Source organism: Mobula birostris, chromosome 12 (genome assembly GCF_030028105.1).
Source record: "Mobula birostris isolate sMobBir1 chromosome 12, sMobBir1.hap1, whole genome shotgun sequence".
NCBI lineage: Eukaryota > Metazoa > Chordata > Chondrichthyes > Myliobatiformes > Myliobatidae > Mobula > Mobula birostris.
In genome coordinates, this window is record NC_092381.1 from 24206647 (window position 1) to 24221160 (window position 14514).

General features: G+C 43.0%; 1 long non-coding RNA gene across 2 annotated transcripts in view; it reads right to left on the reverse strand.

Moving 5' to 3' along the window:
• The window catches only part of LOC140206273 (uncharacterized), a 44187-nt gene extending 30301 nt beyond the window's left edge, over positions 1-13886 (reverse strand). For both annotated transcript variants that reach the window (XR_011888105.1, XR_011888104.1), the window contains exons 1-2: positions 13554-13886; positions 12490-12975 (exon numbers count right to left, since the gene is read on the reverse strand). This is a non-coding gene — a long non-coding RNA (uncharacterized lncRNA). The remainder of the gene's footprint in view (positions 1-12489; positions 12976-13553) is intronic.
• Positions 13887-14514: the final 628 nt, after the last annotated feature.

Below are 14514 nucleotides of genomic sequence, written 5' to 3' on the forward strand. Positions count from 1 at the left end.
AGCACATGCATACTGCCTCCTGTGTTTTTCTTTCAATTAGTTTTTGGAGCTACAAAACATAACATCAACCAACACACATCAAAGTTGCTGGTGAACGCAGCAGGCCAGGCAGCATCTGTAGGAAGAGGTGCAGTCGACGTTTCAGGCCGAGACCCTTCGTCAGGACTAACTGAAGGAAGAGTGAGTAAGGGATTTGAAAGTTGGAGGGGGAGGGGGAGATCCAAAATGATAGGAGAAGACAGGAGGGGGAGGGATGGAGCCAAGAGCTGGACAGGTGATAGGCAAGAGGGGATACGAGAGGATAAGCATAACATCACCATTTTACGAACTGTAGGGATATATTACCTATTGCATGTCCTTAAATCCATGCTATGGAAAGCTACAAAGCATCGGACCGCAAGATGCTACAGAGGATAGTGAAAAACAATGAAGGGATTACTGAGGACTCCCTGACCTCTATTTGTGACATTTACTGGAAGCGTTGTAGACGAAGGGCATTGTTGATGATCCCCGCCACCCATCCCACAATCTCTTTGACCCACTACCGTCAGGAAGGAGGTACAGGAGAATCAGGACAAGGACTACCAGACGGTAACAGCTTCTTCCCTCAGGCTGTGAGACTAATGTCACCACCCAGGTCTTGTCACTAGGACAGTGAGCTGTTTTCTGCTTATTGTTAACTCTCTCTGTATTGGTCGCGGCATGCATACTGAATTATATTTATTAAGTTATTTGTAGTGATATTTTGGTTTATGATTTGTGTGTGATTTTTTTTTTATGGGTGCACCGTGGTCCGGAGGAACGTTGTTTCATTTGTTTGTATATATGTACAGTCAGATGAAAATAAACTTGAATCTGAAATCCTGCACTACTTTCAGCCTAATCTCTTAAGCTAGCTCAAATAATATTTTGGTATTGATGTTGCTTTATTCTTGTTGCATGTACCAAGATAAAGTGAAGAGCATGTCTTGCATTCTGTTTATACAGTCAAATCATTTTGCAGTGCATTGAGGAAGAATAAGGCAAAACAATAACAATGCAGAATAAAATATAAAGGCTACCGAAAAAGTACAGGGGAGGTCAATTCAATTATAAATTCTAAGTTATAACAAGGTGAACTGTAGGGCATAGGGCACTACGTTAGTGTAGTGGTTAGCATGACAGTATCACAACTGGGGGTGCTCAGGAGTTTGCAATTCAAATCCAGTGTCATCTGTAGGTAGTGTCTATATGTCCTCCCTATGGAATGTGTGGGCTTTCCCTTAATGCACCTCAACTTAAATATCCAATATATTGCTGTCCAGTCATCATGTACTGTATATATAAGACCATAAGATATAGGAGCAGAATTAGGCCATTTGGCCCATCGAGTCTGCTCCACCATTTCATCATGGCTGATCCAATTTCTCCCTCAGACCCGATTTCCTGCCTTCTCCCCGTATCCCTTCATGCCCTGACCAAACAAGAATTTAGCAACCTCTGCTTTAAATATACATAAAGACGTGGCCTCTACAGCTAACTGTGGCAACAAATTCCACAGATTCACCATTCTCCTGCTAAAGAAATTCTCCTCATTTCCGTTTTAAGAGCCTCTATTCTGAGGCTGTTCCCTCTGGTCTTAGACTCTCCCAACATAGGAAACATCCTCTCCACATCCACTCCATCAAGACATTCTACCATTTGCTAGTTTTCAATGAGGTCACCCTCAGTCTTCTGAATTCCAGTGAATACAGGCCCAGAGCCGTCAAATGCTCTTCATAATACAAGTCGTTTAATCCTGGAATCATTTTCGTGAACCTCCTTTGTACCCTTTATTTACACAGTAGACAATATAACCACATTCCAAAGACGTATCAGGTTGGTTAGTTGGTCATTGGAAATTGTTCTCTGATTAGATAAGGGTTATTGGGTTTGTCGGAGTTGCTGCAGTGGCCAGGCTCAATGGGCTGCAAGGACCTGCTCTACTCTGCATCGCTAAATAAGTAAATGAATAAATAAACAGGAAAAAACTAATAAATAAATAGATTGTGATGCTAAGAGTCCATTTTATCACACAGGAGGTCTGTTCAAGAATCTGATAACAATTGGATAGAGACTGTCCTTGAGCCTGGTGGTAAGTGCTTTCCGGCTTTTAAATCTTCCACCCAATGGGAGGGAGGGGGAGAAGAAAATATCTGAGGTGGGTAGGGTCTCGTCATGGCTATCCCTCGAGGTCGAGGATGATGGTCTTCGTTCTGTTGATCTACTTACGGGCCCTCAAGGGCTTATGAGTCCAACCTTGGCTTTGAAAGTTCTTCCACATTCAGGACAGGTAGTTCCAGATGGCAGATCGGGCTTTGGTTGTTGCGGCCTCTCTTTCCATTTTCTTCTCTTTTCTTCTAATTCTGCACATCTGTTGGCTTTGAAGGTTGTTGTTCCTTCTCGGATGATGGCTAGCCAGAGTTTCCTGTCCTTGGCATTGGTTCGTGTCGATGTCACATTTCTCTATGATTATGCTGGCTGCTTTACTGAGACGCTGAAATGTATCGAACGGGTCCATGGAGCAAAAAGCATATACAGTATTTTTTCCATAGTGTTAGTTTTGATTTATGGTCTCACACAAGTTATTCTTAAGCACAAAGGAAATGAAAAATAAAAACAGATAAGAACAAAAGATAATTAAAATATCTGAGTAAATTGGGATGCCAGTTTGTGGAATTTGGTGAAAGTGAAGCCCAGAGAATAGCCCATCCTTTCTAAGAGAAGGGCCCTAACCCTGCTCACAATACTTCAAGTGAGGCCTTACCAGTGCTTTATAAAGTTTAAACATTACATCCTTGCTTTTATATCCTATTCCTCAAAATGAGTGCTAAAGCTAACATTGAATCTGCCTTCCTCACCACAGACTCAACCTGCAAATTAACCTTTACAGAATCCTGAACAAGGACTCCCAAGTCCCTTTGCATCTCAGTTTTTTTTTGTATTTTCTCTCTATTTAAAAAAATTCAGCCCTTTCATTTCTCCAATCAAAGTGCATGACCATACACTTCCTGACACTGTATTGCATTTGATGCTTCTTTGCCCATTCTCCTAATCTGTCTAAGTCCTTTTGTAGCCTCTCTACTTCCTTAAAACTACACGATACTCCATCTATCTTTATATCATCTGCAAACTTTGCAATAAAGCCATCAATTCTGTCATCCAAATCACTGACGTAAAAAGTAAAACGAATCAGTCCCAACACAGACCCCAGTAGAACACCATTCGTCACTGGCAGCCAGTCAGTAAAGGCTCCCTTCATTTCCCCTCTTTGCCTCCTGACAATCAGCCATTGTTTCATCCATGCTAGAATCTTTCCTGTAATACCATGGGTTCAGCAGCATGTTAAGCAGCCTCATGTGTGGCATCTTGCTAAAGGCCTTCTAAAAATCCAAGTACACAGCATCAACTGACTCTCCTTTGTATGTCCTGCTTGTTACTTCTTCAAAGAATTCCAACAGATTTATCGGGCAAGATTTTCCCTTGAGGAAACCTTGCTGACTACGGCCTATTTTATCATGTGCCTCCAAGTACCTTGAGCCCTCATCCTTAATAATCAACTCCAATATCTTCCCAACCACAAAAGTCAGAATAACTGGCCGAGAGTTTCCTTTAATCTGCCTCTTTTCCTTCTTGAAGAGTGGAGTGACATTTGCAATTTTTCATTCTCCCAGAACCACTCCAGAAACTAGTGATTCTTGAAAGATCATTACTAATGTCTCCATGATCTCTTCAACCACCTATTTCAGAACCTAAGAGTGTACACCATCTGGTCCAGGTGACTTATCTATCTTCAGACCTTTCAGTTTCCCAAGAACCTTCTCTCTAGATATGGTATCATTGACATTGACTACAGCTCTGCCTTTAATACCATGATTCCAAATAAACTGATTCCTAAGTTCTGGAACCTGGGCCTTAGCACTCAGATCTGCAGCTGGATCTTCAACTTCCTCACAGACAGGACCCAGGCTGTAAAAATAGGGGACAAGATCTCCTCTACAATCACTCTGAGCACCGGTGCCCCACAAGGCTGTGCACTCAGCCCCCTGCTGGACTCACTGTACACCCATGATTGTATAGCCAAGTTTCCATCGAACTCAATATATAAGTTTGCTGATGACACCACAATTGTAGGCCATATCTCGGGTAATGATGAGCTTGAGCTCAGAGAGGAAATTAAGAACCTGGTGGCATGGTGCGAAGACAATAACCTATCCCTCAACGTCAGCAAGACGAAGGAATTGGTTGTTGACTTCAGAAGGAGTAGCGGACCGCAAGATCCCATTTACATCGGTGGTGCACAAGTGGAACAGGTCAAAAACTTTAAGTTCCTCGGGGTCAATATCACAAATGACCTGACTTGGTCCAACCAAGCAGAGTCCACTGCCAAGAAGGCCCACCAGCGCCTTTACTTCCTGAGAAAGCTAAAGAAATTTGGCCTGTCCCCCAAAACCCTCACTAATTTTTATAGGTGCACTGTAGAAAGCATTCTTCTAGGGTGCATCACAACCTGGCATGGAAGTTGTCCTGTCCAAGACTGGAAGAAGCTGCAGAAGATCATGAACATGGTGCAGCACATCACACAAACCAATCTTCTGTCCTTGGACTCACTTTACACTGCACGCTGTCGGAGCAGTGCTGCTAAGATAATCAAGGACCAACCCACCCAGCCAACACACTTTTCGTCCCTCTTCCCTCCGGGAGAAGGCTCAGGAGCTTGAAAACTCATATGGCCAGATTTGGGAACAGCTTCTTTCCAACTGTGATAAGACTGCTGAACGGATCCTGACCCGGATCTGGGCCACACCCTCCAAATATTCGGACCTGCCTCTCAGTTTTTTTGCACTACCTTACTTTCCCTTTTCTATTTTCTGTTTATGATGAATAATTTAAATTTTTAATGTTTACTATTGATATGTACTCCAGAGAGCTCAAAGCGCAGAATCAAATATGGCTGTGATGATTGTACACTCTAGTATCAATTGTTTGGCGACAATAAAGTAAAGTATAAAGTAACTTCACACACTTCATGCTTCTTGACACCTGGAACATCCACAATACTGCTACTGTCTTTCACAGAGAAGGCTGCTCCAAAATACCTATTCAGTTCATATGCTATTTCATTGTTCCCCATTACTACCTCTTCAAAGTTGTTTTCCAGTGGTCCAATATCCACTCTTGCTTCTCTTTTACACTTTATGCTTCTAAATCTTTTGGAGTCCTTAGAGTAATGTACTTCTGGAACAACACAATCGAACACTTTCTGAAATAATCTTGAAGGTAAATAAAAGCAATGACTATGTTTAGAATACAGCCCAGCCCAGATGGTGAAGAATACCATGCACAACGTACATTACTATAGCCTGTACCAACTTGTGTTTGGCCAGAATCCAAACCTTTCCTCTGTACTGGTTGTCAAGCCAGCTGCTCTAGAGCGCATTACAAGAAGTGAAAGGGTTGGGAAACATATTCCAGCACTGTGGGCATTACCGAAGGCTTTCTTTGAAGCAGAGTGTTCAGAGAGAGTTCGAAGAGCACAGAGGGCACAGCTCTGTCCTACAGATGAGAAAAATGAGGCAGGGGGAAAAGTGTATCAAACAAGAGCAGACTACAGAATGGAAAGGCTCCAGAGTTGTTATTGGTCAGCACGGAGTTGTGGTATTCGTGAGACATGAAGGTACATACGTGAGAGTGCATCATTCCAGACTACTTACGGTAAAGCACCAACTGAAGATGATCAGAACTCCTTGGAGAGTGACGCAAAAAAATGGAAAGTACTTATCTGATACAGTGACACATAGCACAGATGTGCTGGAGAGAGTGTAGCTGAGGACCCAACAGAGTGGCTTAACAGTGGCATGAACAGTGGTGAAGGGAGTGCAGCTGGGTACTCAGCAGACTGGCCTGAGCAGAAATGATCACAAGAGCAAAGACAACACAGAAATTTCAGTCTTACAACAGGACGAACTGTGAGATTTGTAGACAAAGACTCTGGTATCTCAACAAAGCTGAAGTCTTAGGATGAGCAGGTAAAGCCACTGGGAGAAACAAAAGTTGGTACAACTTGAGTTACCTAGAACCAACCACGGTCACTGGCATTGCAGGGTGAGTCGACATGTCACGCATAGACAGACTTCAAACTGAAACAAGTATAGTTCAGGCTGGACCATCTGAGAAATGTCAAGATGAAGATTTCCGAGTAACTAAGGAGGTGTCATATGAATCTTCAAAGCAGGGTAAAATCAGTAGCTGGAGAAATAATAGAGAGTTTGAGGAAGTCAGAAACATTGGTCAAAAGTCAGTGTCTACCAGATGGCTGTGCATTCTGAAAGAAGCGCCAACAGGAATTATACAGTGTCTTGAGGTTTTGAGGAACTGAACATAGGTGAGCACCAAAAAGACTCACCAATATATGCATCAGAGTCTCTCTGACTAGTTTACTCAGTGACATGTCAAAAGCATTGGCAACCCCATTGCTTGGACAGAAAATCCGCATTCTTACAGGGAAACCAGAGAAAATCTGCAGATGCTGGAAACCCAAGCAACACACACAAAATGCTGGGGGAACTCAGCAGGCCAGGCAGTATCTACAGAAAAGAGAAAGCAGTCGGCGTTTCAGGCCAAGACCCTTCACCCATCCTGAGGAAGGGTCAAGAAAATAATGTTGAAAACAGGTGGAAAGATGTTCACAAGTTGATCCAGCTGTTTTTACTGGCAAGATTCAGAGCGTCATGTAATTCAAGTCAAGTCACTTTATATTGTCATTTCGACCATAACTGCTGGTACAGTACACAGTAAAAATGAGACAACATTTTTCAGGACCATGGTGCTACATGAACAATACAAAAACTACACTAGACTATAGACCTACCCAGGACTGCATAAAGTGCTCAAAACAGTGCAAACATTACAATAAAAAAGAAGACAATAGGCACAGTAGAGGGCAATAGGTTGGTGTCAGTCCAGGCTCTGGGTATTGAGGAGTCTGACGGCTTGGGAGAAAAAACTGTTACATAGTCTGGTCATGAGAGCCCGAACTGGAGTACTTGCCTCTCAAGTAAATGATTTCATATGGGGAGGCTCACAAAACTTTGCCACAACAGTCATCCCTCAGCTAAAATCAGTGAGGAACATGACAGATTCTGCTATGTAGGGATAGACATCCTTGCCATTGGTGGAACAGTACAATTGCACCAAGAGAGCTACATAAGAAATCTTCAGACAATCGGCATGGAATCCTCACATGCCATACAGCAGGATGTACCCCTCACTGAAGCTGAAGCTGAGGGAATGGATGAAACTAATATGTAAAGATCAGAGAGTTTTCTGTAACCTGACTGCATTTTGAAGGTTTCAAAGTCAGATTTAATGTCAGAGAAATGTATACAATCTTCATCCTGAAATGCTTTCTCTTCACAACCATTCATGGAAACAGAGGAGTGCCCCAAAGAATGAACAACAGTTAAATGTTAGAACCCCAAAGTCCCCCCCCAGCTCCACTCCCTCCTACACATATGCGGCAGCAAGCAACAATCCCCCCTACCCCCCCACCGGCAAAAAAAAGCATCGGCACCCGCCACCAAGCACTCAAGCTTAAGCAAAGCAACAGTAAAGACACAGACTTGCAGTACTCCAAAGACTACTTGTTCACCCGGTATTCCATATACCCCAGGCTTTCTCTCTCCCTAATAAGGAAGAAAGAGATGTCTCCATTTCACAGCGAGAGGGGAGACATAACAAACAACTCGCTGGTTTATGTTGTTAAAAGTCCGTTACATTACTTTTTTCGGGCTCTGTGAAAAGCTTGTCTTGCACCTTGATCATACGGATCAAATCATTGCACAGAACATTGAAGAAGAACAAGCTAAAGCAATAACAGAATGCAAAATTAACTGTAACCGAGTAACAGCTACAGAAAAAATTCACTATTAGAACATAAGAAGTAGAAGGGGTAGACCATTTAGCCGTTCAGGCCTGTCCTGCCATTCAGCAATATCAGCATCATTTTCCTGCCATTTCTCCGAATCCCTGACTTCCCTCATTAATAAATGTTTAAAGTGATCCAGACAGCTTCTCCAGACCTTGGGATAGAGATTTCAAGGAAATCTATTTTTGTCTTAGTCTGCTGCTAATTTCAAGGAAATGACCTTCTCAATTAGGGGAAAAGTTCACCCATATTGACCTAACAGGTCCACTGTGGGTTTTGTATATTTCAGTGCATTCCATTGTTAAGCTTCTAAACTCTAGTTGTTAGAGGCCCGACATATTCACATTCCCCTCAAATAACCCTCTTTCATTCCCACCATTAATAGACTCTTGAATGGACCTTGCATAACTTGGCCTGGACCTACACTGGCATCATAGAGAGTATCCTCACATCAGCCATGACTGTCTGGTTTGGTGCGGCATTCTCTCACAATACACAAAAACTGCAGCGAACTGTCAGGACTGCGGGAAAGGTCATTGGCTGCAGTCTACCTTTACTGCGGGATTTGTATGTGTCCAGGACCAAGGGAAGTCACTGCAGACTCTACCCTTTCCAAAAGCTTCCCTGTGGAAAGCTTCTCAAAGCCCAACCTTAAGTGTCCGTTGTGAGATGGATAAGGCCGGCCAACATGACTCTGGTGAAACTGTACAGACCGTTCCCCTGTACAACAGATGTAAAGGATTGCAGAAGTATTGATAAACTCCACAATACTATTGACTTCAGAAGATAACGGAGATAGGAGGTCATCGACAACCCATACTCCTCTTGGGTGCTAAAGGCCCAAGCCAGCCCTTGTGGAAAGGGCTACAGGGCTTTCTAACAAAAACTTCATATCTCCTTAAAAGTATCTTCCTCTAGGCAGTTAATCTGACCAATTGTTCAAGCAGCTCCCCTCCCCACTGCCCTGTACTGTAAATGCGTTAAGCCATTGAAATGAAAGAGAAGATAGGTCACTCGGATTGTAGCTTGTTTGTAGGATTGTTCAACGAGCCTGGAGGTTAGGTCGCAAACACTTCATCACCAGTCGAGGTGCTATCATCAGAACAATGAGTCAGACCAATATAAACGTGAGCACTCCACAGAAACAACACACAATTGTGCACTGATGGTGTCTCCTTGACTGGTGACAAAATGTTTGCAATCTAATCTCCAGGTTTGGTGAATAAGGGAGCTAGGGCTTTACTCTTTGGAGAGAAGGAGGATGAGAGGAGACATGATAGAGGTGTACAAGATAATAAGAGGAATAGATAGAGTGGATAGCCAGCGCCTCTTCCCCAGGGCACCACTGCTCAATACAAGAGGACATGGCTTTAAGGTAAGGGGTGGAAAATTCAAGGGGGATATTAGAGGAAGGTTTTTTTACTCAGAGAGTGGTTGGTGCGTGGAATGCACTGCCTGAGTCAGTGGTGGAGGCAGATACACTAGTGAAGTTTAAGAGATTACTAGACAGGTATATGGAGGTATATGGGGGTTTATATGGGAGGCAGGGTTTGAGGGTTGGCACAACATTGTGGGCCGAAGGGCCTGTACTGTGCTGTACTATTCTATGTTCTATATTCTATAACCCTACAAACAAACTTTAAACCACTTTTTATAATGCTGTTTACTGTGTAAATGCATGCCGGCATTTATGTATTTACACACATTTTAATCCATATCCATCCTTTAACCTCTAATTTATCTTTTATATCATTCATTACTCTTTATAATTATTGAATGTTGTTTTTAGTTGCATGTTGCACCAACACATATCAATGGTGAATAAAGTTGATCTGTGATCCTTGATATAGTAAAAATGATCTCCCAATTTACCCCGTTGTGACCCTTGCACTTTATTGGTCTACCTGCACCGCATTTTCTCTCAAACTGCATTCTACAGTATTTTCCTTTTACCATGTCAACAGACTTGTATATGCAAACACGAGGAATTCTGCCTCTTTCTTGAGATGCTGCCTGGCCTGCTGCGTTCACCAGCAACTTTGATGTGTGAGGCTTGTCCATGGCATGATCCGTTTGGATAGCACACAAAACAAAAGCCTTTCACTGTATCTCGATACATGACAATAATAAACCAATTACTATACTGACCAGACTGACAAGATTTCACGTCTCTCACAAATTCATTTGTTGAAGTTAAAGCGGTGAAAAGCTGTACAGTAATTGCTATGATGTCGTGCATGTTTGCTATTAAGATCAATTGATTTCAATAAGCTGTTTATTAAGTTCCTTCTAATTCGACCACCTATCAGCCTGAAGAAAGAGTAAGCAGATCAGCATTTTTGTTAAAACTTGCAAAGTTACTTTTTTTTGCCCACACCACTTTCAGTGACAGGCAGGGATTTATGCAAACTTCCAAGGCCTCTTTTCAGTCTTGTCTGAGAGTTTGTACTCCATCCTCCAGCACTTTGTGAAGGAATCATTTGTTGGAACTGCTGTGTCATCTTGCCTGCTGGGAATATTATTCCCTAGTTAGTTGGCAGGAAGTGCAGTTTAATCATGAAACAGCTGGAACAATGAATTTCTCAGAATCTTGGAGCAGTTTTGCATTTCTCGACCCAGTGACTTGTCTGTGACTTCCCACCACATGTCTGGATCAATCCACCAATCAAGGTCTCTGAGACTTAGGCGCCAAACCATGATGGCCAGTGAATACATGATGATGTTTGTGTGCTACTGATCCATATTGAAAACCTCCAGTTTCCATTCTTTTCACTTGGCCACTGCAAGAGAGGCGTAGTGAGTGTCCATTGGAATTCGACCTGTCTGGGATTAAATAAACAGACAGGTTCTTGTCAGCTCGATTCTGGGGGCAGTCGATGAGAATGTGGGAGGAGTAAAAAGTGGGCTTAATGTAGGACTGGTGTCAATGGGTAAACAATGGTCATTGTGGATTGGATGGGATAAAGGGCCAGATTCTTGTAGTATCTTTCTTTTGACCGAATCAGTTTCCTGATCTCTGACCCCTCTACCCCCAGTACTGACCTGAGTGCTACAAGATGACAGATTAACTCTAGTTCCCTCTGTGCTATTGGGTCTGGAGATGATTTGATCCAGAAAGTTCTTCGGAAGTCAGGAAAGAGGCACAAATCTTGCAGTTAGAGCAGTTTTATTAGGTGATTATAACAAAGAAATAGTAGCGTAGAGGTTAGCACAATGCTTTACAGCAGGGGTCCCCAACTTTTTTTGCACCGTGGACCGGTTTTAATATTGACAATATTCTTGCCGACCGGCCGACCCAGGGTGGGCGGGGTGTAGGGGGGTTCAAGTAGGGTTAAACTCACCTCAACATGCCTTTTACAGTTAGGGTTGCCAACTTTCTCACTCCCAAATAAGGAACAAAAGTAGCAGTCAAATATGGGACACTTGTGTTTACCCCGAGAAAGACTACCATGACCATGAAGTTTTGCACGGGCATCTGTGTGCGCATGCGCGTACGTGCCGATTTTTTCCACAAGTCGGTTTTGGGCGCTTCTGTTCAGTGAAACTACACTGTACATATAGGCTGTATATTTATCATATTATTCCTGCTTTTACTGTATGTTAGTGTTATTTTAGGTTTTATGTATTACTTGGTAGGTTTTTTTTGGGTCTGGTAATGCTCAAAAAGTTTTCCCATATAAATTAATGGTAATTGCTTCTTCACTTTACGCCATTTCGGCACAAAATGTTTCATAGGAACGCTCTACCTTAGCGGGGGAAATATGGGACAAGGGTGGTCCCATATGGGACAAACCAATTTAGCCCAATGTACAGGATGTCCCGGCAAATATGGGACAGCTGGCAACCCTATGTTCAAGTTCAACAGTACATGGCAGGGAGTGAGGAAAGGTGCAGCTGACTCAAATCGTTCCCCCGCGGCCCGGTAGCACATGCTTTGTGGCCCGGTGGTTGGGGACCACTGAGTTACAGTACCAACGATTTGGGTTCAATTCCTGTCACTGCCTGTGAAGGAGTTTGTACGTTCTCCCTGTGATGGCATGGGGTTCCTCCGGGTGCTCCGGTTTCCTCCCACAGTCCAAAGATTAATTATTAATTGGTCATTGTAAATTGTCCCGAGATTATGCTAGGGTTTAATCAGGAGTCACTGGGCACTGTGGCTCAAAGGGCCAGAAGGGCTTATTCCACACTGTATCTCAATAGAATAAACAAATACGATGAAAAAACAACAAACTCATTCTACTGTAAGGAAGGGAGAGAACAAAGGAAGAACAAAGAAGAGCAAATGAAGTCATAGTCACTGTATACGAAAGATTAACTCAGACTTGATAGATAAAGACACACTCCATTGATAAGGGACTACCTATGAGACAGTCATTCAATGGCGTGACACAGGCTGCAGTGAAACTACCAGAAAAATACTGAACTGATTCCACAACCTATGGACTGAAATTCAATAACTTTGCAAATAATATTCTCAGTAGTAATTAGTTGAAAATCTATGTATGTATGTAGGTACTTACTTACTTACTTACTTACTTACTTACTTATTTATTTATTAGCATGTGCCTGCGTGAGTGCAAGTCTCTGCATGTGCGTCTGCGTGCCGTGCATCCATCCGTGATGATGTAATTTTCATGGCTTTTACAAGGCGCGGAGCAAGGAAGAGAGACTCTCCACTCGTCACACAGCTGTTTTCGCAGTATTTTCCCTTTATTTTACGAGGTCCAGTTGCGTTCTCGACACTCAAACCGGCATGGATGGAAAGCGTACTCGGGAGTGGACCCGACTAGTTTCGAACCTGGGAACTTCTGCTCCCAGGTCCGGCGCTGATGTCGTTGCGCCACCAGCTGGCCCTTATTTATTTATTTATTTATTTTGTTGCCGCTGTTGTTGTTGTTGTGGTTATTACTATTTGTTTTCTTTTGTATTTGCATATTTCGTCTTCCTTTGCACATTGGTTGTTTGCCGGTATTTGACTGTGTGTCGTTTTTCATTGATTCCATGTCACTTCTTTGTTCTACTGTGAAAGCCTGCAAGACAATGGTGACATGTACACGCTTTGATAATAAAGTTACTTTGAACTTAGAACTTTGAACTAGCTATACTACAAATATTGAAACATTACTAAACACACAAAAAGCACAAAAAAATTTTCAAGATTTCAAGATTTCTAAGCACATTTATTATCAAAGAATGTATAAATTATACAGCTTGAAATTTGTCTGCTTACAGCAAGCTACAAAGCAAGAAACCCAAACACTCCAATTTTAAAAAAAGACCAAAACCCACTGTGCAGAGAAAGAGAGGGGAAGAAGCATATACACATCATACAAACAACAGAAGCAAGCCAACAGCGTCTGGAACCAGACTGAGGCACAATCAGGGGTCACTGGGCACTGTGGCTCAAAGGGCTGGAAGGGCTTATTCCACACTGTATCTCAATAAAATGATGTGATGATAATGATAACAAGCCTCAGGTCTTCAGCTCATCGCACCAGTGGGGCAGAAACGCACAGCAGCCGGCTCAGTTCACAGCCTTGGCAGCCAGAGAAAGGAATAAATATTTGCGGAAGAGCGAGCGAAATCAGTCTGATCCCCGCACCTGTACCTGACACTCGGGCTTTCAGTCTGTCTGGACCGGCGTTTAAATCATCCAAGCATCGAGTAGTGACACGCACCGGCACCTGAGTCCGGGCGCGGTGACACACCCAGACCACCCAGCCCGAAGCCCTTCTCGATCTCACCCAATCAGCTCAGAGCTTGGAGCGACCCAACCTTGCACCCGGGTTAGGCGGACGGACAGCAGGAGTCTTCCGCATCGACTGCTCTTCAAGTAGCTCACTCCATCTCTGGTAGCGACACGTACTCCGTCTGTGACCCCGGCACAAAACACGCGGACAGGTGATAATATGAAAATATAAATAAGCATAAAGCAAGTTAAACTACAAAAAGAAGCAATTTAGTCTCTAATTCAACAGTGTCTAGAATCTGTCACTAAGAGCTACGCGCATGAGAAGTCGTCATGTGACTGAAGCTCTGGAGACACTCCTCTCAAAAAGTCCTACTGAGCTGAGGCTACTATAAATATTCATAGGACTGGGCAGGAAGGGAAAAAGATTGTATTTATTATTGTCTGTTTACATGAGCTCATTCTGAAGTTATGAAGTGATGTGATAATAATGAGACAATCTGAGCGTTATACCGACACTCAGGTTTAACATCACCAGGAGATACAGTGAGAGAACTCTCTGCTCTTCATCTAAACTGGGGCAAAGGACGTCCACTTGACAGTGCAAGCAGTTCATTGTCTCATCTGCAAATGAGGTAGATGTGTCAGCCTGCCTTTTGTGAAGTGAATCTTCAACCGATAATCCTCTGATGCACAGCTTGACCTGGCGGCCAAGGCCGTATTGTTGGGATTGTGGAGAGTACAAATTTCAAGGCAAATTTATTATCATGTGCATCACCAAACACAACTCTGAGATTCATTTTCTTGAGAGAATGGTCAATAAATCCATAATAAACATAAGAAAATTGCTAAAAGACTGCACCAATTTGGAACGGGAAGT